Raw genomic sequence first — 24,210 nt, 5'->3', positions numbered from 1 at the left:
TAAAAAATTACATTTAACCAATCTCGGACATAACATGTAAAAAGGAATATCAGAGTGTCCCCTTATATTTATAGAAATTGACTTGGAAAGCATCTTCACTGTTACCATGAAGAATACGTAACATGAAAATGATGACTGTCATAAGAATGCAAAGCATGGCGCTTCTTAAATAATCTGTCAAAGACGTCTGACAAGGCAAGCTGTGGCTTTCAATTTAATATATTAAAAAATAAAGTAACAACCACTTTTCTAGGGTGAGCTCAAGCAAACCAACCTTTGCTAAACCCTTTGAAGGACCGAGTGTTTTTCAGTGGGATGCTCCCCCCATGACCAGACATTTTTTGGCTGTATTTGACTCTCTTCCAATAAAAACAAAATGCACTAAAAAATGTGTTACAGTGGCATCTTGGACTTGGTGTCCTTGTTTTCAGAACATTTTGGGGAACGTTATAACGTACTTCAGAAACCATAAAGCTTCTCTCTTTTTTTCAACACTATATTTTGTATTTAGTTTAATTTCTTGAAATAAAAAACGTTAAGCATTTTCTGATTATTATCTATTTCGCTTAGTGTTTTCAAAGAGATACATGTATAACAACGTGTTATTCTATTACTTGACGGACCTTATACAATACTTCTTGAATGTTTTGTTGAAAAATATTGCTGCGGGACACAAGGTAAAAAATAACTAGCCATTGATAGGTTACATTTCTGAAACTGCAGCTCGGCACCGTTGGTTGTGCTTGGCAGAAAAGGGCATAGCTGGAATAGGCTAGTGAGTTGGGGGTATAGCTCAGTGGTAGAGCATTTGACTGCAGATCAAGAGGTCCCCGGTTCAAAACCGAGTGCCCCCTTTTTTTCTAAATTAAAATACAAAATGCACGTTAACATTTTTTATTTCAGCTAGAAGCAAAAAATAGTGTTTCAAAGACAGCAACAAGGTACAGACAGGGTTTGAAGACGTGATCCTCAATTTACGGGACCAAACACCGTACCACTTGGCCACCGCACCCTTTACAACTGGAGAAATTAGAAGCTTGGCCTCTCTTGAGAAGGCCGCCTGGGAAGGCAATCTGGCTGGCCAGTTTAATATAAAAAAGAGTTCCTGTTTGAGCTCAAACCACAAACCTTTCGGTTAACAGTGAACGCCAAGGATGGCAACATAGTCACGGAAAATATTTAAAAAGACAACAGTGGTCTCCAAATGTATTTAAAATACAAACATAAAATAGGTTGCCAGAAATATATTATCAATAGAAATTAGTAAATACTATTTTGCAAATAGTATTTTTTTTTTAATACTTGACACCATCTACCGGCTGTAGCATACACCAATTTTTTATTTATTTTTTCATAAGAATTAACTGAAAGATTCAGTATTGCCTCAATTATCAAGCCTGTCAGTAACTGCAGTTTGCATAAATTAAATATTGCATAAATTAAATATTACCAGTATTGCGGAAAAAGTAAATCCGAACACACACACAAGTAGGGCTTGAAGTTTTCAGGTTTTATTTTTAATCAGGTGAAGTCCCTTTAAACAAATTGAGCTGATTCTGTTTTAGAATTAAACTCAGAAAAAGCTGTTAATTACAAAACAATCTTTGTTTTTTCCTTCATATCTTGCCTGAGCCTAATTCTGGTCCTCTTAATTTTATTTCAAACAGAGCTGACAAAATACGTAATTTGTTCATTCCCGATCCTACTTTTAACTCGCATTTTATTTTTGCAGTCGCCTAATTTAACGCTGTGTTTTTGTTTATTTATTTATTATTATTATTATTATTATTATTATTATTATTATTATTATTATTATTATTTATTTATTTATTTATTTATTTATTTCTTAGCAGCCGCTCTTATCCTGGGCGACTTACAGTCGTAAACAAAAATACATTTCAAGGATCACAGTACAAGTAATAATACGGTTAAGAGCAAGATAAATACAATGACTTTGGTTCTAGCAAGTACAAGTACGATTCAAGAAAAATACGATTTTCCCCACTAGTTTAACAGAGATGTCCTGAAAGATTTTTTGAAGCATAAAAATGAATACCTAGTGCGGAGTGTACAGTGATAGCAACTCCTTCGGGCGCCTGCTCTGAGTATTTCGCCAAACATACCACAAAGCATTTTGGGATATTGGAGGATACACAAAACATGTAGTTTGGTATTACAGCGTCCACACTTCTGATAAACCGCACTACCTGATGCGATCTAATTAGAACCGGACTCGAGACTACCTCCTGAGGTGGTCTCGAGTACGGTATTAAATGCTGCGTAGTGTGGACGCAAACCGTATTTAGCACTTTTAAGCCGGCTTAAACGCAACTAATACGGTTTAAAGGCATAGTGTGGACAGGGCCTTTGTTTTACATTCAATGGAGTTCATATTAGAGTGAAGCTATGGTCGCATTGCTGAGTAAGGAGTAACCATAAAACAAGGCACATGCTAATAGTATGTAGTTTTTAAATCAATACAACTGTAGCAGCACCATAAGATAACAAATTGTTGTGCTGTGAGTTGAATCTTAATGGAAACATTTAATAAAAAATTACATTTAACCAATCTCGGACATAACATGTAAAAAGGAATATCAGAGTGTCCCCTTATATTTATAGAAATTGACTTGGAAAGCATCTTCACTGTTACCATGAAGAATACGTAACATGAAAATGATGACTGTCATAAGAATGCAAAGCATGGCGCTTCTTAAATAATCTGTCAAAGACGTCTGACAAGGCAAGCTGTGGCTTTCAATTTAATATATTAAAAAATAAAGTAACAACCACTTTTCTAGGGTGAGCTCAAGCAAACCAACCTTTGCTAAACCCTTTGAAGGACCGAGTGTTTTTCAGTGGGATGCTCCCCCCATGACCAGACATTTTTTGGCTGTATTTGACTCTCTTCCAATAAAAACAAAATGCACTAAAAAATGTGTTACAGTGGCATCTTGGACTTGGTGTCCTTGTTTTCAGAACATTTTGGGGAACGTTATAACGTACTTCAGAAACCATAAAGCTTCTCTCTTTTTTTCAACACTATATTTTGTATTTAGTTTAATTTCTTGAAATAAAAAACGTTAAGCATTTTCTGATTATTATCTATTTCGCTTAGTGTTTTCAAAGAGATACATGTATAACAACGTGTTATTCTATTACTTGACGGACCTTATACAATACTTCTTGAATGTTTTGTTGAAAAATATTGCTGCGGGACACAAGGTAAAAAATAACTAGCCATTGATAGGTTACATTTCTGAAACTGCAGCTCGGCACCGTTGGTTGTGCTTGGCAGAAAAGGGCATAGCTGGAATAGGCTAGTGAGTTGGGGGTATAGCTCAGTGGTAGAGCATTTGACTGCAGATCAAGAGGTCCCCGGTTCAAATCCGAGTGCCCCCTTTTTTTCTAAATTAAAATACAAAATGCACGTTAACATTTTTTATTTCAGCTAGAAGCAAAAAATAGTGTTTCAAAGACAGCAACAAGGTACAGACAGGGTTTGAAGACGTGATCCTCAATTTACGGGACCAAACACCGTACCACTTGGCCACCGCACCCTTTACAACTGGAGAAATTAGAAGCTTGGCCTCTCTTGAGAAGGCCGCCTGGGAAGGCAATCTGGCTGGCCAGTTTAATATAAAAAAGAGTTCCTGTTTGAGCTCAAACCACAAACCTTTCGGTTAACAGTGAACGCCAAGGATGGCAACATAGTCACGGAAAATATTTAAAAAGACAACAGTGGTCTCCAAATGTATTTAAAATACAAACATAAAATAGGTTGCCAGAAATATATTATCAATAGAAATTAGTAAATACTATTTTGCAAATAGTATTTTTTTTTTAATACTTGACACCATCTACCGGCTGTAGCATACACCAATTTTTTATTTATTTTTTCATAAGAATTAACTGAAAGATTCAGTATTGCCTCAATTATCAAGCCTGTCAGTAACTGCAGTTTGCATAAATTAAATATTGCATAAATTAAATATTACCAGTATTGCGGAAAAAGTAAATCCGAACACACACACAAGTAGGGCTTGAAGTTTTCAGGTTTTATTTTTAATCAGGTGAAGTCCCTTTAAACAAATTGAGCTGATTCTGTTTTATAATTAAACTCAGAAAAAGCTGTTAATTACAAAACAATCTTTGTTTTTACCTTCATATCTTGCCTGAGCCTAATTCTGGTCCTCTTAATTTTATTTCAAACAGAGCTGACAAAATACGTAATTTGTTCATTCCCGATCCTACTTTTAACTCGCATTTCATTTTTGCAGTCGCCTAATTTAACGCTGTGTTTTTGTTTATTTATTTATTATTATTATTATTATTATTATTATTATTATTATTATTATTATTATTTATTTATTTATTTATTTATTTATTTATTTATTTATTTATTTCTTAGCAGCCGCTCTTATCCTGGGCGACTTACAATCGTAAACAAAAATACATTTCAAGGATCACAGTACAAGTAATAATACGGTTAAGAGCAAGATAAATACAATGACTTTGGTTCTAGCAAGTACAAGTACGATTCAAGAAAAATACGATTTTCCCCACTAGTTTAACAGAGATGTCCTGAAAGATTTTTTGAAGCATAAAAATGAATACCTAGTGCGGAGTGTACAGTGATAGCAACTCCTTCAGGCGCCTGCTCTGAGTATTTCGCCAAACATACCACAAAGTATTTTGGGATATTGGAGGATACACAAAACATGTAGTTTTGTATTACAGCGTCCACACTTCTGATAAACCGCACTACCTGATGCGATCTAATTAGAACCGGACTCGAGACTACCTCCTGAGGTGGTCTCGAGTACGGTATTAAATGCTGCGTAGTGTGGACGCAAACCGTATTTAGCACTTTTAAGCCGGCTTAAACGCAACTAATACGGTTTAAAGGCATAGTGTGGACAGGGCCTTTGTTTTACATTCAATGGAGTTCATATTAGAGTGAAGCTATGGTCGCATTGCTGAGTAAGGAGTAACCATAAAACAAGGCACATGCTAATAGTATGTAGTTTTTAAATCAATACAACTGTAGCAGCACCATAAGATAACAAATTGTTGTGCTGTGAGTTGAATCTTAATGGAAACATTTAATAAAAAATTACATTTAACCAATCTCGGACATAACATGTAAAAAGGAATATCAGAGTGTCCCCTTATATTTATAGAAATTGACTTGGAAAGCATCTTCACTGTTACCATGAAGAATACGTAACATGAAAATGATGACTGTCATAAGAATGCAAAGCATGGCGCTTCTTAAATAATCTGTCAAAGACGTCTGACAAGGCAAGCTGTGGCTTTCAATTTAATATATTAAAAAATAAAGTAACAACCACTTTTCTAGGGTGAGCTCAAGCAAACCAACCTTTGCTAAACCCTTTGAAGGACCGAGTGTTTTTCAGTGGGATGCTCCCCCCATGACCAGACATTTTTTGGCTGTATTTGACTCTCTTCCAATAAAAACAAAATGCACTAAAAAATGTGTTACAGTGGCATCTTGGACTTGGTGTCCTTGTTTTCAGAACATTTTGGGGAACGTTATAACGTACTTCAGAAACAATAAAGCTTCTCTCTTTTTTTCAACACTATATTTTGTATTTAGTTTAATTTCTTGAAATAAAAAACGTTAAGCATTTTCTGATTATTATCTATTTCGCTTAGTGTTTTCAAAGAGATACATGTATAACAACGTGTTATTCTATTACTTGACGGACCTTATACAATACTTCTTGAATGTTTTGTTGAAAAATATTGCTGCGGGACACAAGGTAAAAAATAACTAGCCATTGATAGGTTGCATTTCTGAAACTGCAGCTCGGCACCGTTGGTTGTGCTTGGCAGAAAAGGGCATAGCTGGAATAGGCTAGTGAGTTGGGGGAATAGCTCAGTGGTAGAGCATTTGACTGCAGATCAAGAGGTCCCCGGTTCAAATCCGAGTGCCCCCTTTTTTTTCTAAATTAAAATACAAAATGCACGTTAACATTTTTTATTTCAGCTAGAAGCAAAAAATAGTGTTTCAAAGACAGCAACAAGGTACAGACAGGGTTTGAAGACGTGATCCTCAATTTACGGGACCAAACACCTTACCACTTGGCCACCGCACCCTTTACAACTGGAGAAATTAGAAGCTTGGCCTCTCTTGAGAAGGCCGCCTGGGAAGGCAATCTGGCTGGCCAGTTTAATATAAAAAAGAGTTCCTGTTTGAGCTCAAACCACAAACCTTTCGGTTAACAGTGAACGCCAAGGATGGCAACATAGTCACGGAAAATATTTAAAAAGACAACAGTGGTCTCCAAATGTATTTAAAATACAAACATAAAATAGGTTGCCAGAAATATATTATCAATAGAAATTAGTAAATACTATTTTGCAAATAGTATTTTTTTTTTAATACTTGACACCATCTACCGGCTGTAGCATACACCAATTTTTTATTTATTTTTTCATAAGAATTAACTGAAAGATTCAGTATTGCCTCAATTATCAAGCCTGTCAGTAACTGCAGTTTGCATAAATTAAATATTGCATAAATTAAATATTACCAGTATTGCGGAAAAAGTAAATCCGAACACACACACAAGTAGGGCTTGAAGTTTTCAGGTTTTATTTTTAATCAGGTGAAGTCCCTTTAAACAAATTGAGCTGATTCTGTTTTATAATTAAACTCAGAAAAAGCTGTTAATTACAAAACAATCTTTGTTTTTACCTTCATATCTTGCCTGAGCCTAATTCTGGTCCTCTTAATTTTATTTCAAACAGAGCTGACAAAATACGTAATTTGTTCATTCCCGATCCTACTTTTAACTCGCATTTCATTTTTGCAGTCGCCTAATTTAACGCTGTGTTTTTGTTTATTTATTTATTATTATTATTATTATTATTATTATTATTATTATTATTATTATTATTATTTATTTATTTATTTATTTATTTATTTATTTATTTATTTATTTATTTCTTAGCAGCCGCTCTTATCCTGGGCGACTTACAGTCGTAAACAAAAATACATTTCAAGGATCACAGTACAAGTAATAATACGGTTAAGAGCAAGATAAATACAATGACTTTGGTTCTAGCAAGTACAAGTACGATTCAAGAAAAATACGATTTTCCCCACTAGTTTAACAGAGATGTCCTGAAAGATTTTTTGAAGCATAAAAATGAATACCTAGTGCGGAGTGTACAGTGATAGCAACTCCTTCAGGCGCCTGCTCTGAGTATTTCGCCAAACATACCACAAAGCATTTTGGGATATTGGAGGATACACAAAACATGTAGTTTGGTATTACAGCGTCCACACTTCTGATAAACCGCACTACCTGATGCGATCTAATTAGAACCGGACTCGAGACTACCTCCTGAGGTGGTCTCAAGTACGGTATTAAATGCTGCGTAGTGTGGACGCAAACCGTATTTAGCACTTTTAAGCAGGCTTAAACGCAACTAATACGGTTTAAAGGCATAGTGTGGACAGGGCCTTTGTTTTTCATTCAATGGAGTTCATATTAGAGTGAAGCTATGGTCGCATTGCTGAGTAAGGAGTAACCATAAAACAAGGCACATGCTAATAGTATGTAGTTTTTAAATCAATACAACTGTAGCAGCACCATAAGATAACAAATTGTTGTGCTGTGAGTTGAATCTTAATGGAAACATTTAATAAAAAATTACATTTAACCAATCTCGGACATAACATGTAAAAAGGAATATCAGAGTGTCCCCTTATATTTATAGAAATTGACTTGGAAAGCATCTTCACTGTTACCATGAAGAATACGTAACATGAAAATGATGACTGTCATAAGAATGCAAAGCATGGCGCTTCTTAAATAATCTGTCAAAGACGTCTGACAAGGCAAGCTGTGGCTTTCAATTTAATATATTAAAAAATAAAGTAACAACCACTTTTCTAGGGTGAGCTCAAGCAAACCAACCTTTGCTAAACCCTTTGAAGGACCGAGTGTTTTTCAGTGGGATGCTCCCCCCATGACCAGACATTTTTTGGCTGTATTTGACTCTCTTCCAATAAAAACAAAATGCACTAAAAAATGTGTTACAGTGGCATCTTGGACTTGGTGTCCTTGTTTTCAGAACATTTTGGGGAACGTTATAACGTACTTCAGAAACCATAAATCTTCTCTCTTTTTTTCAACACTATATTTTGTATTTAGTTTAATTTCTTGAAATAAAAAACGTTAAGCATTTTCTGATTATTATCTATTTCGCTTAGTGTTTTCAAAGAGATACATGTATAACAACGTGTTATTCTATTACTTGACGGACCTTATACAATACTTCTTGAATGTTTTGTTGAAAAATATTGCTGCGGGACACAAGGTAAAAAATAACTAGCCATTGATAGGTTGCATTTCTGAAACTGCAGCTCGGCACCGTTGGTTGTGCTTGGCAGAAAAGGGCATAGCTGGAATAGGCTAGTGAGTTGGGGGTATAGCTCAGTGGTAGAGCATTTGACTGCAGATCAAGAGGTCCCCGGTTCAAATCCGAATGCCCCCTTTTTTTCTAAATTAAAATACAAAATGCACGTTAACATTTTTTATTTCAGCTAGAAGCAAAAATTAGTGTTTCAAAGACAGCAACAAGCTACAGACAGGGTTTGAAGACATGATCCTCAAGTTACGAGACCAAACACCTTACCACTTGGCCACCGCACCCTTTACAAGTGGAGAAATTAGAAGCTTGGCCTCTCTTGAGAAGTCCGCATGGGAAGGCAATCTGGCTGGCCAGTTTAATATAAAAAAGAGTTCCTGTTTGTGCTCAAACCACAAACCTTTCGGTTAACAGTGAACGCCAAGGATGGCAACATAGTCACGGAAAATATTTAAAAAGACAACAGTGGTCTCCAAATGTATTTAAAATACAAACATAAAATAGGTTGCCAGAAATATATTATCAATAGAAATTAGTAAATACTATTTTGCAAATAGTATTTTTTTTAATACTTGACACCATCTACCGGCTGTAGCATACACCAATTTTTTATTTATTTTTTCATAAGAATTAACTGAAAGATTCAGTATTGCCTCAATTACCAAGCCTGTCAGTAACTGCAGTTTGCATAAATTAAATATTGCATAAATTAAATATTACCAGTATTGCGGAAAAAGTAGATCCGAACACACACACAAGTAGGGCTTGAAGTTTTCAGGTTTTATTTTTAATCACGAGAAGTCCCTTTAAACAAATTGAGCTGATTCTGTTTCATATTTAAACTCAGAAAAAGCTTTTAATTACAAAACAATCTTTGTTTTTACCTTCATATCTTGCCTGAGCCTAATTCTGGTCCCCTTAATTTTATTTCAAACAGAGCTGACAAATTACGTAATTTGTTCATTCCCGATCCTACTTTTAACTCGCATTTCATTTTTGCAGTCCCCTAATTTAACGCTGTGTTTTTGTTTATTTATTTATTTATTATTATTATTATTATTATTATTATTATTATTATTATTATTATTATTATTATTATTATTTATGTATTTATGTATTTATTTATTTCTTAGCAGCCGCCCTTATCCTGCGCGACTTACAGTCGTAAACAAAAATACATTTCAAGGATCACAGTACAAGTAATAATACGGTCGAGCAAGATAAATACAATGACTTTGGTTCTAGCAAGTACAAGTACGATTCAAGAAAAATACGATTTTCCCTTGCACTCAAAAATGTGTTACAGTGGCATCTTGGACTTGGTGTCCTTGTTTTCAGAACATTTTGGGGAACGTACTTCAGAAACCATAAAGCTTCTCTCTTTTTTTCAACACTAAATTTTGTATTTAGTTTAATTTCTTGAAATAAAAAACGTTAAGCATTTTCTGATTATTATCTATTTCGCTTAGTGTTTTCAAAGAGATACATGTACAACAACGTGTTATTCTATTACTTGACGGACCTTATACAATACTTCTTGAATGTGTTGTTGAAAAATATTGCTGCGGGACACAAGGTAAAAAATAACTAGCCATTGATAGGTTGCATTTCTGAAACTGCAGCTCGGCACCGTTGGTTGTGCTTGGCAGAAAAGGGCATAGCTGGAATAGGCTAGTGAGTCGGGGGTATAGCTCAGTGGTAGAGCATTTGACTGCAGATCAAGAGGTCCCCGGTTCAAATCCGAGTGCCCCCTTTTTTTCTAAATTAAAATACAAAATGCACGTTAACATTTTTTATTTCAGCTAGAAGCAAAAATTAGTGTTTCAAAGACAGCAACGAGCTACAGACAGGGTTTGAAGACGTGATCCTCAAGTTACGGGACCAAACACCTTACCACTTGGCCACCGCACCCTTTACAACTGGAGAAATTAGAAGCTTGGCCTCTCTTGAGAAGGCCGCCTGGGAAGGCAATCTGGCTGGCCAGTTTAATATAAAATAGAGTTCCTGTTTGAGCTCAAAGCACAAACCTTTCGGTTAACAGTGAACGCCAAGGATGGCAACATAGTCACGGAAAATATTTAAAAAGACAACAGTGGTCTCCAAATGTATTTAAAATACAAACATAAAATAGGTTGCCAGAAATATATTATCAATAGAAATTAGTAAATACTATTTTGCAAATAGTATTTTTTTTTTTAATACTTGACACCATCTACCGGCAGTAGCATACACCAATTTTTTATTTATTTTTTCATAAGAATTAACTGAAAGATTCAGTATTGCCTCAATTACCAAGCCTGTCAGTAATTGCAGTTTGCATAAATTAAATATTGCATAAATTAAATATTACCAGTATTGCGGAAAAAGTAGATCCGAACACACACACAAGTAGGGCTTGAAGTTTTCAGGTTTTATTTTTAATCACGAGAAGTCCCTTTAAACAAATTGAGCTGATTCTGTTTCATATTTAAACTCAGAAAAAGCTTTTAAATACAAAACAATCTTTGTTTTTACCTTCATATCTTGCCTGAGCCTAATTCTGGTCCTCTTAATTTTATTTCAAACAAAGCTGACAAATTACGTAATTTGTTCATTCCCGATCCTACTTTTAACTCGCATTTCATTTTTGCAGTCCCCTAATTTAACGCTGTGTTTTTGTTTATTTATTTATTTATTTATTTATTTATTTATTATTATTATTATTATTATTATTATTATTATTATTATTATTATTATTATTATTTATGTATTTATGTATTTATGTATTTATTTATTTCTTAGCAGCCGCCCTTATCCTGCGCGACTTACAGTCGTAAACAAAAATACATTTCAAGGATCACAGTACAAGTAATAATACGGTCGAGCAAGATAAATACAATGACTTTGGTTCTAGCAAGTACAAGTACGATTCAAGAAAAATACGATTTTCCCTTGCACTCAAAAATGTGTTACAGTGGCATCTTGGACTTGGTGTCCTTGTTTTCAGAACATTTTGGGGAACGTACTTCAGAAACCATAAAGCTTCTCTCTTTTTTTCAACACTAAATTTTGTATTTAGTTTAATTTCTTGAAATAAAAAACGTTAAGCATTTTCTGATTATTATCTATTTCGCTTAGTGTTTTCAAAGAGATACATGTACAACAACGTGTTATTCTATTACTTGACGGACCTTATACAATACTTCTTCAATGTTTTGTTGAAAAATATTGCTGCGGGACACAAGGTAAAAAATAACTAGCCATTGATAGGTTGCATTTCTGAAACTGCAGCTCGGCACCGTTGGTTGTGCTTGGCGGAAAAGGGCATAGCTGGAATAGGCTAGTGAGTTGGGGGTATAGCTCAGTGGTAGAGCATTTGACTGCAGATCAAGAGGTCCCCGGTTCAAATCCGAGTGCCCCCTTTTTTTTCTAAATTAAAATACAAAATGCACGTTAACATTTTTTATTTCAGCTAGAAGCAAAAAATAGTGTTTCAAAGACAGCAACAAGGTACAGACAGGGTTTGAAGACGTGATCCTCAATTTACGGGACCAAACACCTTACCACTTGGCCACCGCACCCTTTACAACTGGAGAAATTAGAAGCTTGGCCTCTCTTGAGAAGGCCGCCTGGGAAGGCAATCTGGCTGGCCAGTTTAATATAAAAAAGAGTTCCTGTTTGAGCTCAAACCACAAACCTTTCGGTTAACAGTGAACGCCAAGGATGGCAACATAGTCACGGAAAATATTTAAAAAGACAACAGTGGTCTCCAAATGTATTTAAAATACAAACATAAAATAGGTTGCCAGAAATATATTATCAATAGAAATTAGTAAATACTATTTTGCAAATAGTATTTTTTTTAATACTTGACACCATCTACCGGCTGTAGCATACACCAATTTTTTATTTATTTTTTCATAAGAATTAACTGAAAGATTCAGTATTGCCTCAATTACCAAGCCTGTCAGTAACTGCAGTTTGCATAAATTAAATATTGCATAAATTAAATATTACCAGTATTGCGGAAAAAGTAGATCCGAACACACACACAAGTAGGGCTTGAAGTTTTCAGGTTTTATTTTTAATCACGAGAAGTCCCTTTAAACAAATTGAGCTGATTCTGTTTCATATTTAAACTCAGAAAAAGCTTTTAATTACAAAACAATCTTTGTTTTTACCTTCATATCTTGCCTGAGCCTAATTCTGGTCCCCTTAATTTTATTTCAAACAGAGCTGACAAATTACGTAATTTGTTCATTCCCGATCCTACTTTTAACTCGCATTTCATTTTTGCAGTCCCCTAATTTAACGCTGTGTTTTTGTTTATTTATTTATTTATTATTATTATTATTATTATTATTATTATTATTATTATTATTATTATTATTATTATTTATGTATTTATGTATTTATTTATTTCTTAGCAGCCGCCCTTATCCTGCGCGACTTACAGTCGTAAACAAAAATACATTTCAAGGATCACAGTACAAGTAATAATACGGTCGAGCAAGATAAATACAATGACTTTGGTTCTAGCAAGTACAAGTACGATTCAAGAAAAATACGATTTTCCCTTGCACTCAAAAATGTGTTACAGTGGCATCTTGGACTTGGTGTCCTTGTTTTCAGAACATTTTGGGGAACGTACTTCAGAAACCATAAAGCTTCTCTCTTTTTTTCAACACTAAATTTTGTATTTAGTTTAATTTCTTGAAATAAAAAACGTTAAGCATTTTCTGATTATTATCTATTTCGCTTAGTGTTTTCAAAGAGATACATGTATAACAACGTGTTATTCTATTACTTGACGGACCTTATACAATACTTCTTGAATGTTTTGTTGAAAAATATTGCTGCGGGACACAAGGTAAAAAATAACTAGCCATTGATAGGTTGCATTTCTGAAACTGCAGCTCGGCACCGTTGGTTGTGCTTGGCAGAAAAGGGCATAGCTGGAATAGGCTAGTGAGTCGGGGGTATAGCTCAGTGGTAGAGCATTTGACTGCAGATCAAGAGGTCCCCGGTTCAAATCCGAATGCCCCCTTTTTTTCTAAATTAAAATACAAAATGCACGTTAACATTTTTTATTTCAGCTAGAAGCAAAAATTAGTGTTTCAAAGACAGCAACAAGCTACAGACAGGGTTTGAAGACATGATCCTCAAGTTACGAGACCAAACACCTTACCACTTGGCCACCGCACCCTTTACAAGTGGAGAAATTAGAAGCTTGGCCTCTCTTGAGAAGTCCGCATGGGAAGGCAATCTGGCTGGCCAGTTTAATATAAAAAAGAGTTCCTGTTTGTGCTCAAACCACAAACCTTTCGGTTAACAGTGAACGCCAAGGATGGCAACATAGTCACGGAAAATATTTAAAAAGACAACAGTGGTCTCCAAATGTATTTAAAATACAAACATAAAATAGGTTGCCAGAAATATATTATCAATAGAAATTAGTAAATACTATTTTGCAAATAGTATTTTTTTTAATACTTGACACCATCTACCGGCTGTAGCATACACCAATTTTTTATTTATTTTTTCATAAGAATTAACTGAAAGATTCAGTATTGCCTCAATTACCAAGCCTGTCAGTAACTGCAGTTTGCATAAATTAAATATTGCATAAATTAAATATTACCAGTATTGCGGAAAAAGTAGATCCGAACACACACACAAGTAGGGCTTGAAGTTTTCAGGTTTTATTTTTAATCACGAGAAGTCCCTTTAAACAAATTGAGCTGATTCTGTTTCATATTTAAACTCAGAAAAAGCTTTTAATTACAAAACAATCTTTGTTTTTACCTTCATATCTTGCCTGAGCCTAATTCTGGTCCCCTTAATTTTATTTCAAACAGAGCTGACAAATTACGTAATTTGTTCATTCCCGATCCTACTTTTAACTCGCATTTCATTTTTGCAGTCCCCTAATTTAACGCTGTGTTTTTGTTTATTTATTTATTTATTTATTTATTATTATTATTATTATTATTATTATTATTATTATTATTATTATTATTATTATTATTATTATTATTATTATTATTATTATTATTATTATTATTTATGTATTTATGTATTTATGTATTTATTTATTTCTTAGCAGCCGCCCTTATCCTGCGCGACTTACAGTCGTAAACAAAAATACATTTCAAGGATCACAGTACAAGTAATAATACGGTCGAGCAAGATAAATACAATGACTTTGGTTCTAGCAAGTACAAGTACGATTCAAGAAAAATACGATTTTCCCTTGCACTCAAAAATGTGTTACAGTGGCATCTTGGACTTGGTGTCCTTGTTTTCAGAACATTTTGGGGAACGTACTTCAGAAACCATAAAGCTTCTCTCTTTTTTTCAAAACTAAATTTTGTATTTAGTTTAATTTCTTGAAATAAAAAACGTTAAGCATTTTCTGATTATTATCTATTTCGCTTAGTGTTTTCAAAGAGATACATGTACAACAACGTGTTATTCTATTACTTGACGGACCTTATACAATACTTCTTCAATGTTTTGTTGAAAAATATTGCTGCGGGACACAAGGTAAAAAATAACTAGCCATTGATAGGTTGCATTTCTGAAACTGCAGCTCGGCACCGTTGGTTGTGCTTGGCGGAAAAGGGCATAGCTGGAATAGGCTAGTGAGTTGGGGGTATAGCTCAGTGGTAGAGCATTTGACTGCAGATCAAGAGGTCCCCGGTTCAAATCCGAGTGCCCCCTTTTTTTTCTAAATTAAAATACAAAATGCACGTTAACATTTTTTATTTCAGCTAGAAGCAAAAAATAGTGTTTCAAAGACAGCAACAAGGTACAGACAGGGTTTGAAGACGTGATCCTCAATTTACGGGACCAAACACCTTACCACTTGGCCACCGCACCCTTTACAACTGGAGAAATTAGAAGCTTGGCCTCTCTTGAGAAGGCCGCCTGGGAAGGCAATCTGGCTGGCCAGTTTAATATAAAAAAGAGTTCCTGTTTGAGCTCAAACCACAAACCTTTCGGTTAACAGTGAACGCCAAGGATGGCAACATAGTCACGGAAAATATTTAAAAAGACAACAGTGGTCTCCAAATGTATTTAAAATACAAACATAAAATAGGTTGCCAGAAATATATTATCAATAGAAATTAGTAAATACTATTTTGCAAATAGTATTTTTTTTAATACTTGACACCATCTACCGGCTGTAGCATACACCAATTTTTTATTTATTTTTTCATAAGAATTAACTGAAAGATTCAGTATTGCCTCAATTACCAAGCCTGTCAGTAACTGCAGTTTGCATAAATTAAATATTGCATAAATTAAATATTACCAGTATTGCGGAAAAAGTAGATCCGAACACACACACAAGTAGGGCTTGAAGTTTTCAGGTTTTATTTTTAATCACGAGAAGTCCCTTTAAACAAATTGAGCTGATTCTGTTTCATATTTAAACTCAGAAAAAGCTTTTAATTACAAAACAATCTTTGTTTTTACCTTCATATCTTGCCTGAGCCTAATTCTGGTCCCCTTAATTTTATTTCAAACAGAGCTGACAAATTACGTAATTTGTTCATTCCCGATCCTACTTTTAACTCGCATTTCATTTTTGCAGTCCCCTAATTTAACGCTGTGTTTTTGTTTATTTATTTATTTATTATTATTATTATTATTATTATTATTATTATTATTATTATTATTATTATTATTTATGTATTTATGTATTTATTTATTTCTTAGCAGCCGCCCTTATCCTGCGCGACTTACAGTCGTAAACAAAAATACATTTCAAGGATCACAGTACAAGTAATAATACGGTCGAGCAAGATAAATACAATGACTTTGGTTCTAGCAAGTACAAGTACGATTCAAGAAAAATACGATTTTCCCTTGCACTCAAAAATGTGTTACAGTGGCATCTTGGACTTGGTGTCCTTGTTTTCAGAACATTTTGGGGAACGTACTTCAGAAACCATAAAGCTTCTCTCTTTTTTTCAACACTAAATTTTGTATTTAGTTTAATTTCTTGAAATAAAAAACGTTAAGCATTTTCTGATTATTATCTATTTCGCTTAGTGTTTTCAAAGAGATACATGTATAACAACGTGTTATTCTATTACTTGACGGACCTTATACAATACTTCTTGAATGTTTTGTTGAAAAATATTGCTGCGGGACACAAGGTAAAAAATAACTAGCCATTGATAGGTTGCATTTCTGAAACTGCAGCTCGGCACCGTTGGTTGTGCTTGGCAGAAAAGGGCATAGCTGGAATAGGCTAGTGAGTCGGGGGTATAGCTCAGTGGTAGAGCATTTGACTGCAGATCAAGAGGTCCCCGGTTCAAATCCGAATGCCCCCTTTTTTTCTAAATTAAAATACAAAATGCACGTTAACATTTTTTATTTCAGCTAGAAGCAAAAATTAGTGTTTCAAAGACAGCAACAAGCTACAGACAGGGTTTGAAGACATGATCCTCAAGTTACGAGACCAAACACCTTACCACTTGGCCACCGCACCCTTTACAAGTGGAGAAATTAGAAGCTTGGCCTCTCTTGAGAAGTCCGCATGGGAAGGCAATCTGGCTGGCCAGTTTAATATAAAAAAGAGTTCCTGTTTGTGCTCAAACCACAAACCTTTCGGTTAACAGTGAACGCCAAGGATGGCAACATAGTCACGGAAAATATTTAAAAAGACAACAGTGGTCTCCAAATGTATTTAAAATACAAACATAAAATAGGTTGCCAGAAATATATTATCAATAGAAATTAGTAAATACTATTTTGCAAATAGTATTTTTTTTAATACTTGACACCATCTACCGGCTGTAGCATACACCAATTTTTTATTTATTTTTTCATAAGAATTAACTGAAAGATTCAGTATTGCCTCAATTACCAAGCCTGTCAGTAACTGCAGTTTGCATAAATTAAATATTGCATAAATTAAATATTACCAGTATTGCGGAAAAAGTAGATCCGAACACACACACAAGTAGGGCTTGAAGTTTTCAGGTTTTATTTTTAATCACGAGAAGTCCCTTTAAACAAATTGAGCTGATTCTGTTTCATATTTAAACTCAGAAAAAGCTTTTAATTACAAAACAATCTTTGTTTTTACCTTCATATCTTGCCTGAGCCTAATTCTGGTCCCCTTAATTTTATTTCAAACAGAGCTGACAAATTACGTAATTTGTTCATTCCCGATCCTACTTTTAACTCGCATTTCATTTTTGCAGTCCCCTAATTTAACGCTGTGTTTTTGTTTATTTATTTATTTATTATTATTATTATTATTATTATTATTATTATTATTTATGTATTTATGTATTTATTTATTTCTTAGCAGCCGCCCTTATCCTGCGCGACTTACAGTCGTAAACAAAAATACATTTCAAGGATCACAGTACAAGTAATAATACGGTCGAGCAAGATAAATACAATGACTTTGGTTCTAGCAAGTACAAGTACGATTCAAGAAAAATACGATTTTCCCTTGCACTCAAAAATGTGTTACAGTGGCATCTTGGACTTGGTGTCCTTGTTTTCAGAACATTTTGGGGAACGTACTTCAGAAACCATAAAGCTTCTCTCTTTTTTTCAACACTAAATTTTGTATTTAGTTTAATTTCTTGAAATAAAAAACGTTAAGCATTTTCTGATTATTATCTATTTCGCTTAGTGTTTTCAAAGAGATACATGTATAACAACGTGTTATTCTATTACTTGACGGACCTTATACAATACTTCTTGAATGTTTTGTTGAAAAATATTGCTGCGGGACACAAGGTAAAAAATAACTAGCCATTGATAGGTTGCATTTCTGAAACTGCAGCTCGGCACCGTTGGTTGTGCTTGGCAGAAAAGGGCATAGCTGGAATAGGCTAGTGAGTCGGGGGTATAGCTCAGTGGTAGAGCATTTGACTGCAGATCAAGAGGTCCCCGGTTCAAATCCGAATGCCCCCTTTTTTTCTAAATTAAAATACAAAATGCACGTTAACATTTTTTATTTCAGCTAGAAGCAAAAATTAGTGTTTCAAAGACAGCAACAAGCTACAGACAGGGTTTGAAGACATGATCCTCAAGTTACGAGACCAAACACCTTACCACTTGGCCACCGCACCCTTTACAAGTGGAGAAATTAGAAGCTTGGCCTCTCTTGAGAAGTCCGCATGGGAAGGCAATCTGGCTGGCCAGTTTAATATAAAAAAGAGTTCCTGTTTGTGCTCAAACCACAAACCTTTCGGTTAACAGTGAACGCCAAGGATGGCAACATAGTCACGGAAAATATTTAAAAAGACAACAGTGGTCTCCAAATGTATTTAAAATACAAACATAAAATAGGTTGCCAGAAATATATTATCAATAGAAATTAGTAAATACTATTTTGCAAATAGTATTTTTTTTAATACTTGACACCATCTACCGGCTGTAGCATACACCAATTTTTTATTTATTTTTTCATAAGAATTAACTGAAAGATTCAGTATTGCCTCAATTACCAAGCCTGTCAGTAACTGCAGTTTGCATAAATTAAATATTGCATAAATTAAATATTACCAGTATTGCGGAAAAAGTAGATCCGAACACACACACAAGTAGGGCTTGAAGTTTTCAGGTTTTATTTTTAATCACGAGAAGTCCCTTTAAACAAATTGAGCTGATTCTGTTTCATATTTAAACTCAGAAAAAGCTTTTAATTACAAAACAATCTTTGTTTTTACCTTCATATCTTGCCTGAGCCTAATTCTGGTCCCCTTAATTTTATTTCAAACAGAGCTGACAAATTACGTAATTTGTTCATTCCCGATCCTACTTTTAACTCGCATTTCATTTTTGCAGTCCCCTAATTTAACGCTGTGTTTTTGTTTATTTATTTATTTATTTATTTATTATTATTATTATTATTATTATTATTATTATTATTATTATTATTATTATTATTATTATTATTATTATTATTATTATTTATGTATTTATGTATTTATGTATTTATGTATTTATTTATTTCTTAGCAGCCGCCCTTATCCTGCGCGACTTACAGTCGTAAACAAAAATACATTTCAAGGATCACAGTACAAGTAATAATACGGTCGAGCAAGATAAATACAATGACTTTGGTTCTAGCAAGTACAAGTACGATTCAAGAAAAATACGATTTTCCCTTGCACTCAAAAATGTGTTACAGTGGCATCTTGGACTTGGTGTCCTTGTTTTCAGAACATTTTGGGGAACGTACTTCAGAAACCATAAAGCTTCTCTCTTTTTTTCAACACTAAATTTTGTATTTAGTTTAATTTCTTGAAATAAAAAACGTTAAGCATTTTCTGATTATTATCTATTTCGCTTAGTGTTTTCAAAGAGATACATGTACAACAACGTGTTATTCTATTACTTGACGGACCTTATACAATACTTCTTCAATGTTTTGTTGAAAAATATTGCTGCGGGACACAAGGTAAAAAATAACTAGCCATTGATAGGTTGCATTTCTGAAACTGCAGCTCGGCACCGTTGGTTGTGCTTGGCGGAAAAGGGCATAGCTGGAATAGGCTAGTGAGTTGGGGGTATAGCTCAGTGGTAGAGCATTTGACTGCAGATCAAGAGGTCCCCGGTTCAAATCCGAGTGCCCCCTTTTTTTCTAAATTAAAATACAAAATGCACGTTAACATTTTTTATTTCAGCTAGAAGCAAAAAATAGTGTTTCAAAGACAGCAACAAGGTACAGACAGGGTTTGAAGACGTGATCCTCAATTTACGGGACCAAACACCTTACCACTTGGCCACCGCACATTTACAACTGGAGAAATTAGAAGCTTGGCCTCTCTTGAGAAGGCCGCCTGGGAAGGCAATCTGGCTGGCCAGTTTAATATAAAAAAGAGTTCCTGTTTGAGCTCAAACCACAAACCTTTCGGTTAACAGTGAACGCCAAGGATGGCAACATAGTCACGGAAAATATTTAAAAAGACAACAGTGGTCTCCAAATGTATTTAAAATACAAACATAAAATAGGTTGCCAGAAATATATTATCAATAGAAATTAGTAAATACTATTTTGCAAATAGTATTTTTTTTTTTAATACTTGACACCATCTACCGGCTGTAGCATACACCAATTTTTTATTTATTTTTTCATAAGAATTAACTGAAAGATTCAGTATTGCCTCAATTACCAAGCCTGTCAGTAACTGCAGTTTGCATAAATTAAATATTGCATAAATTAAATATTACCAGTATTGCGGAAAAAGTAGATCCGAACACACACACAAGTAGGGCTTGAAGTTTTCAGGTTTTATTTTTAATCACGAGAAGTCCCTTTAAACAAATTGAGCTGATTCTGTTTCATATTTAAACTCAGAAAAAGCTTTTAATTACAAAACAATCTTTGTTTTTACCTTCATATCTTGCCTGAGCCTAATTCTGGTCCCCTTAATTTTATTTCAAACAGAGCTGACAAATTACGTAATTTGTTCATTCCCGATCCTACTTTTAACTCGCATTTCATTTTTGCAGTCCCCTAATTTAACGCTGTGTTTTTGTTTATTTATTTATTTATTATTATTATTATTATTATTATTATTATTATTATTATTATTATTTATGTATTTATGTATTTATTTATTTCTTAGCAGCCGCCCTTATCCTGCGCGACTTACAGTCGTAAACAAAAATACATTTCAAGGATCACAGTACAAGTAATAATACGGTCGAGCAAGATAAATACAATGACTTTGGTTCTAGCAAGTACAAGTACGATTCAAGAAAAATACGATTTTCCCTTGCACTCAAAAATGTGTTACAGTGGCATCTTGGACTTGGTGTCCTTGTTTTCAGAACATTTTGGGGAACGTACTTCAGAAACCATAAAGCTTCTCTCTTTTTTTCAACACTAAATTTTGTATTTAGTTTAATTTCTTGAAATAAAAAACGTTAAGCATTTTCTGATTATTATCTATTTCGCTTAGTGTTTTCAAAGAGATACATGTATAACAACGTGTTATTCTATTACTTGACGGACCTTATACAATACTTCTTGAATGTTTTGTTGAAAAATATTGCTGCGGGACACAAGGTAAAAAATAACTAGCCATTGATAGGTTGCATTTCTGAAACTGCAGCTCGGCACCGTTGGTTGTGCTTGGCAGAAAAGGGCATAGCTGGAATAGGCTAGTGAGTCGGGGGTATAGCTCAGTGGTAGAGCATTTGACTGCAGATCAAGAGGTCCCCGGTTCAAATCCGAATGCCCCCTTTTTTTCTAAATTAAAATACAAAATGCACGTTAACATTTTTTATTTCAGCTAGAAGCAAAAATTAGTGTTTCAAAGACAGCAACAAGCTACAGACAGGGTTTGAAGACATGATCCTCAAGTTACGAGACCAAACACCTTACCACTTGGCCACCGCACCCTTTACAAGTGGAGAAATTAGAAGCTTGGCCTCTCTTGAGAAGTCCGCATGGGAAGGCAATCTGGCTGGCCAGTTTAATATAAAAAAGAGTTCCTGTTTGTGCTCAAACCACAAACCTTTCGGTTAACAGTGAACGCCAAGGATGGCAACATAGTCACGGAAAATATTTAAAAAGACAACAGTGGTCTCCAAATGTATTTAAAATACAAACATAAAATAGGTTGCCAGAAATATATTATCAATAGAAATTAGTAAATACTATTTTGCAAATAGTATTTTTTTTAATACTTGACACCATCTACCGGCTGTAGCATACACCAATTTTTTATTTATTTTTTCATAAGAATTAACTGAAAGATTCAGTATTGCCTCAATTACCAAGCCTGTCAGTAACTGCAGTTTGCATAAATTAAATATTGCATAAATTAAATATTACCAGTATTGCGGAAAAAGTAGATCCGAACACACACACAAGTAGGGCTTGAAGTTTTCAGGTTTTATTTTTAATCACGAGAAGTCCCTTTAAACAAATTGAGCTGATTCTGTTTCATATTTAAACTCAGAAAAAGCTTTTAATTACAAAACAATCTTTGTTTTTACCTTCATATCTTGCCTGAGCCTAATTCTGGTCCCCTTAATTTTATTTCAAACAGAGCTGACAAATTACGTAATTTGTTCATTCCCGATCCTACTTTTAACTCGCATTTCATTTTTGCAGTCCCCTAATTTAACGCTGTGTTTTTGTTTATTTATTTATTTATTATTATTATTATTATTATTATTATTATTATTATTATTATTATTATTATTATTTATGTATTTATGTATTTATTTATTTCTTAGCAGCCGCCCTTATCCTGCGCGACTTACAGTCGTAAACAAAAATACATTTCAAGGATCACAGTACAAGTAATAATACGGTCGAGCAAGATAAATACAATGACTTTGGTTCTAGCAAGTACAAGTACGATTCAAGAAAAATACGATTTTCCCTTGCACTCAAAAATGTGTTACAGTGGCATCTTGGACTTGGTGTCCTTGTTTTCAGAACATTTTGGGGAACGTACTTCAGAAACCATAAAGCTTCTCTCTTTTTTTCAACACTAAATTTTGTATTTAGTTTAATTTCTTGAAATAAAAAACGTTAAGCATTTTCTGATTATTATCTATTTCGCTTAGTGTTTTCAAAGAGATACATGTATAACAACGTGTTATTCTATTACTTGACGGACCTTATACAATACTTCTTGAATGTTTTGTTGAAAAATATTGCTGCGGGACACAAGGTAAAAAATAACTAGCCATTGATAGGTTGCATTTCTGAAACTGCAGCTCGGCACCGTTGGTTGTGCTTGGCAGAAAAGGGCATAGCTGGAATAGGCTAGTGAGTCGGGGGTATAGCTCAGTGGTAGAGCATTTGACTGCAGATCAAGAGGTCCCCGGTTCAAATCCGAATGCCCCCTTTTTTTCTAAATTTAAATACAAAATGCACGTTAACATTTTTTATTTCAGCTAGAAGCAAAAATTAGTGTTTCAAAGACAGCAACAAGCTACAGACAGGGTTTGAAGACATGATCCTCAAGTTACGAGACCAAACACCTTACCACTTGGCCACCGCACCCTTTACAAGTGGAGAAATTAGAAGCTTGGCCTCTCTTGAGAAGTCCGCATGGGAAGGCAATCTGGCTGGCCAGTTTAATATAAAAAAGAGTTCCTGTTTGTGCTCAAACCACAAACCTTTCGGTTAACAGTGAACGCCAAGTATGGCAACATAGTCACGGAAAATATTTAAAAAGACAACAGTGGTCTCCAAATGTATTTAAAATACAAACATAAAATAGGTTGCCAGAAATATATTATCAATAGAAATTAGTAAATACTATTTTGCAAATAGTATTTTTTTTAATACTTGACACCATCTACCGGCTGTAGCATACACCAATTTTTTATTTATTTTTTCATAAGAATTAACTGAAAGATTCAGTATTGCCTCAATTACCAAGCCTGTCAGTAACTGCAGTTTGCATAAATTAAATATTGCATAAATTAAATATTACCAGTATTGCGGAAAAAGTAGATCCGAACACACACACAAGTAGGGCTTGAAGTTTTCAGGTTTTATTTTTAATCACGAGAAGTCCCTTTAAACAAATTGAGCTGATTCTGTTTCATATTTAAACTCAGAAAAAGCTTTTAATTACAAAACAATCTTTGTTTTTACCTTCATATCTTGCCTGAGCCTAATTCTGGTCCCCTTAATTTTATTTCAAACAGAGCTGACAAATTACGTAATTTGTTCATTCCCGATCCTACTTTTAACTCGCATTTCATTTTTGCAGTCCCCTAATTTAACGCTGTGTTTTTGTTTATTTATTTATTTATTTATTATTATTATTATTATTATTATTATTATTATTATTATTATTATTATTATTA

The 24,210-nt window shown here is 34.1% G+C and overlaps 13 non-coding genes across 13 annotated transcripts; all 13 read left to right on the top strand.

Moving 5' to 3' along the window:
• Nucleotides 1-782: 782 nt before the first annotated feature.
• Nucleotides 783-854, top strand: trnac-gca (transfer RNA cysteine (anticodon GCA)). The gene has a single exon. It is a non-coding gene; the product is annotated as a tRNA-Cys (tRNA).
• Nucleotides 855-3,330: 2,476 nt separating this feature from the next.
• Nucleotides 3,331-3,402, top strand: trnac-gca (transfer RNA cysteine (anticodon GCA)). The gene has a single exon. It is a non-coding gene; the product is annotated as a tRNA-Cys (tRNA).
• A 2,489-nt stretch (nucleotides 3,403-5,891) lies between these two features.
• trnac-gca (transfer RNA cysteine (anticodon GCA)) lies at nucleotides 5,892-5,963 on the top strand. Its single transcript has one exon. It is a non-coding gene; the product is annotated as a tRNA-Cys (tRNA).
• A 2,497-nt stretch (nucleotides 5,964-8,460) lies between these two features.
• Nucleotides 8,461-8,532, top strand: trnac-gca (transfer RNA cysteine (anticodon GCA)). Its single transcript has one exon. It is a non-coding gene; the product is annotated as a tRNA-Cys (tRNA).
• A 1,555-nt stretch (nucleotides 8,533-10,087) lies between these two features.
• trnac-gca (transfer RNA cysteine (anticodon GCA)) lies at nucleotides 10,088-10,159 on the top strand. The gene has a single exon. It is a non-coding gene; the product is annotated as a tRNA-Cys (tRNA).
• Nucleotides 10,160-11,735: 1,576 nt separating this feature from the next.
• trnac-gca (transfer RNA cysteine (anticodon GCA)) lies at nucleotides 11,736-11,807 on the top strand. Its single transcript has one exon. It is a non-coding gene; the product is annotated as a tRNA-Cys (tRNA).
• A 1,553-nt stretch (nucleotides 11,808-13,360) lies between these two features.
• On the top strand, nucleotides 13,361-13,432 carry trnac-gca (transfer RNA cysteine (anticodon GCA)). The gene has a single exon. It is a non-coding gene; the product is annotated as a tRNA-Cys (tRNA).
• A 1,604-nt stretch (nucleotides 13,433-15,036) lies between these two features.
• trnac-gca (transfer RNA cysteine (anticodon GCA)) lies at nucleotides 15,037-15,108 on the top strand. The gene has a single exon. It is a non-coding gene; the product is annotated as a tRNA-Cys (tRNA).
• Nucleotides 15,109-16,658: 1,550 nt separating this feature from the next.
• Nucleotides 16,659-16,730, top strand: trnac-gca (transfer RNA cysteine (anticodon GCA)). The gene has a single exon. It is a non-coding gene; the product is annotated as a tRNA-Cys (tRNA).
• A 1,531-nt stretch (nucleotides 16,731-18,261) lies between these two features.
• Nucleotides 18,262-18,333, top strand: trnac-gca (transfer RNA cysteine (anticodon GCA)). The gene has a single exon. It is a non-coding gene; the product is annotated as a tRNA-Cys (tRNA).
• Nucleotides 18,334-19,930: 1,597 nt separating this feature from the next.
• On the top strand, nucleotides 19,931-20,002 carry trnac-gca (transfer RNA cysteine (anticodon GCA)). Its single transcript has one exon. It is a non-coding gene; the product is annotated as a tRNA-Cys (tRNA).
• A 1,542-nt stretch (nucleotides 20,003-21,544) lies between these two features.
• trnac-gca (transfer RNA cysteine (anticodon GCA)) lies at nucleotides 21,545-21,616 on the top strand. The gene has a single exon. It is a non-coding gene; the product is annotated as a tRNA-Cys (tRNA).
• A 1,549-nt stretch (nucleotides 21,617-23,165) lies between these two features.
• Nucleotides 23,166-23,237, top strand: trnac-gca (transfer RNA cysteine (anticodon GCA)). Its single transcript has one exon. It is a non-coding gene; the product is annotated as a tRNA-Cys (tRNA).
• Nucleotides 23,238-24,210: the final 973 nt, after the last annotated feature.

Source organism: Acipenser ruthenus, chromosome 23, assembly GCF_902713425.1.
Source record: "Acipenser ruthenus chromosome 23, fAciRut3.2 maternal haplotype, whole genome shotgun sequence".
In the NCBI taxonomy this organism is placed as follows: domain Eukaryota; kingdom Metazoa; phylum Chordata; class Actinopteri; order Acipenseriformes; family Acipenseridae; genus Acipenser; species Acipenser ruthenus.
This window is presented reverse-complemented; position numbering and strand designations above follow the sequence as displayed.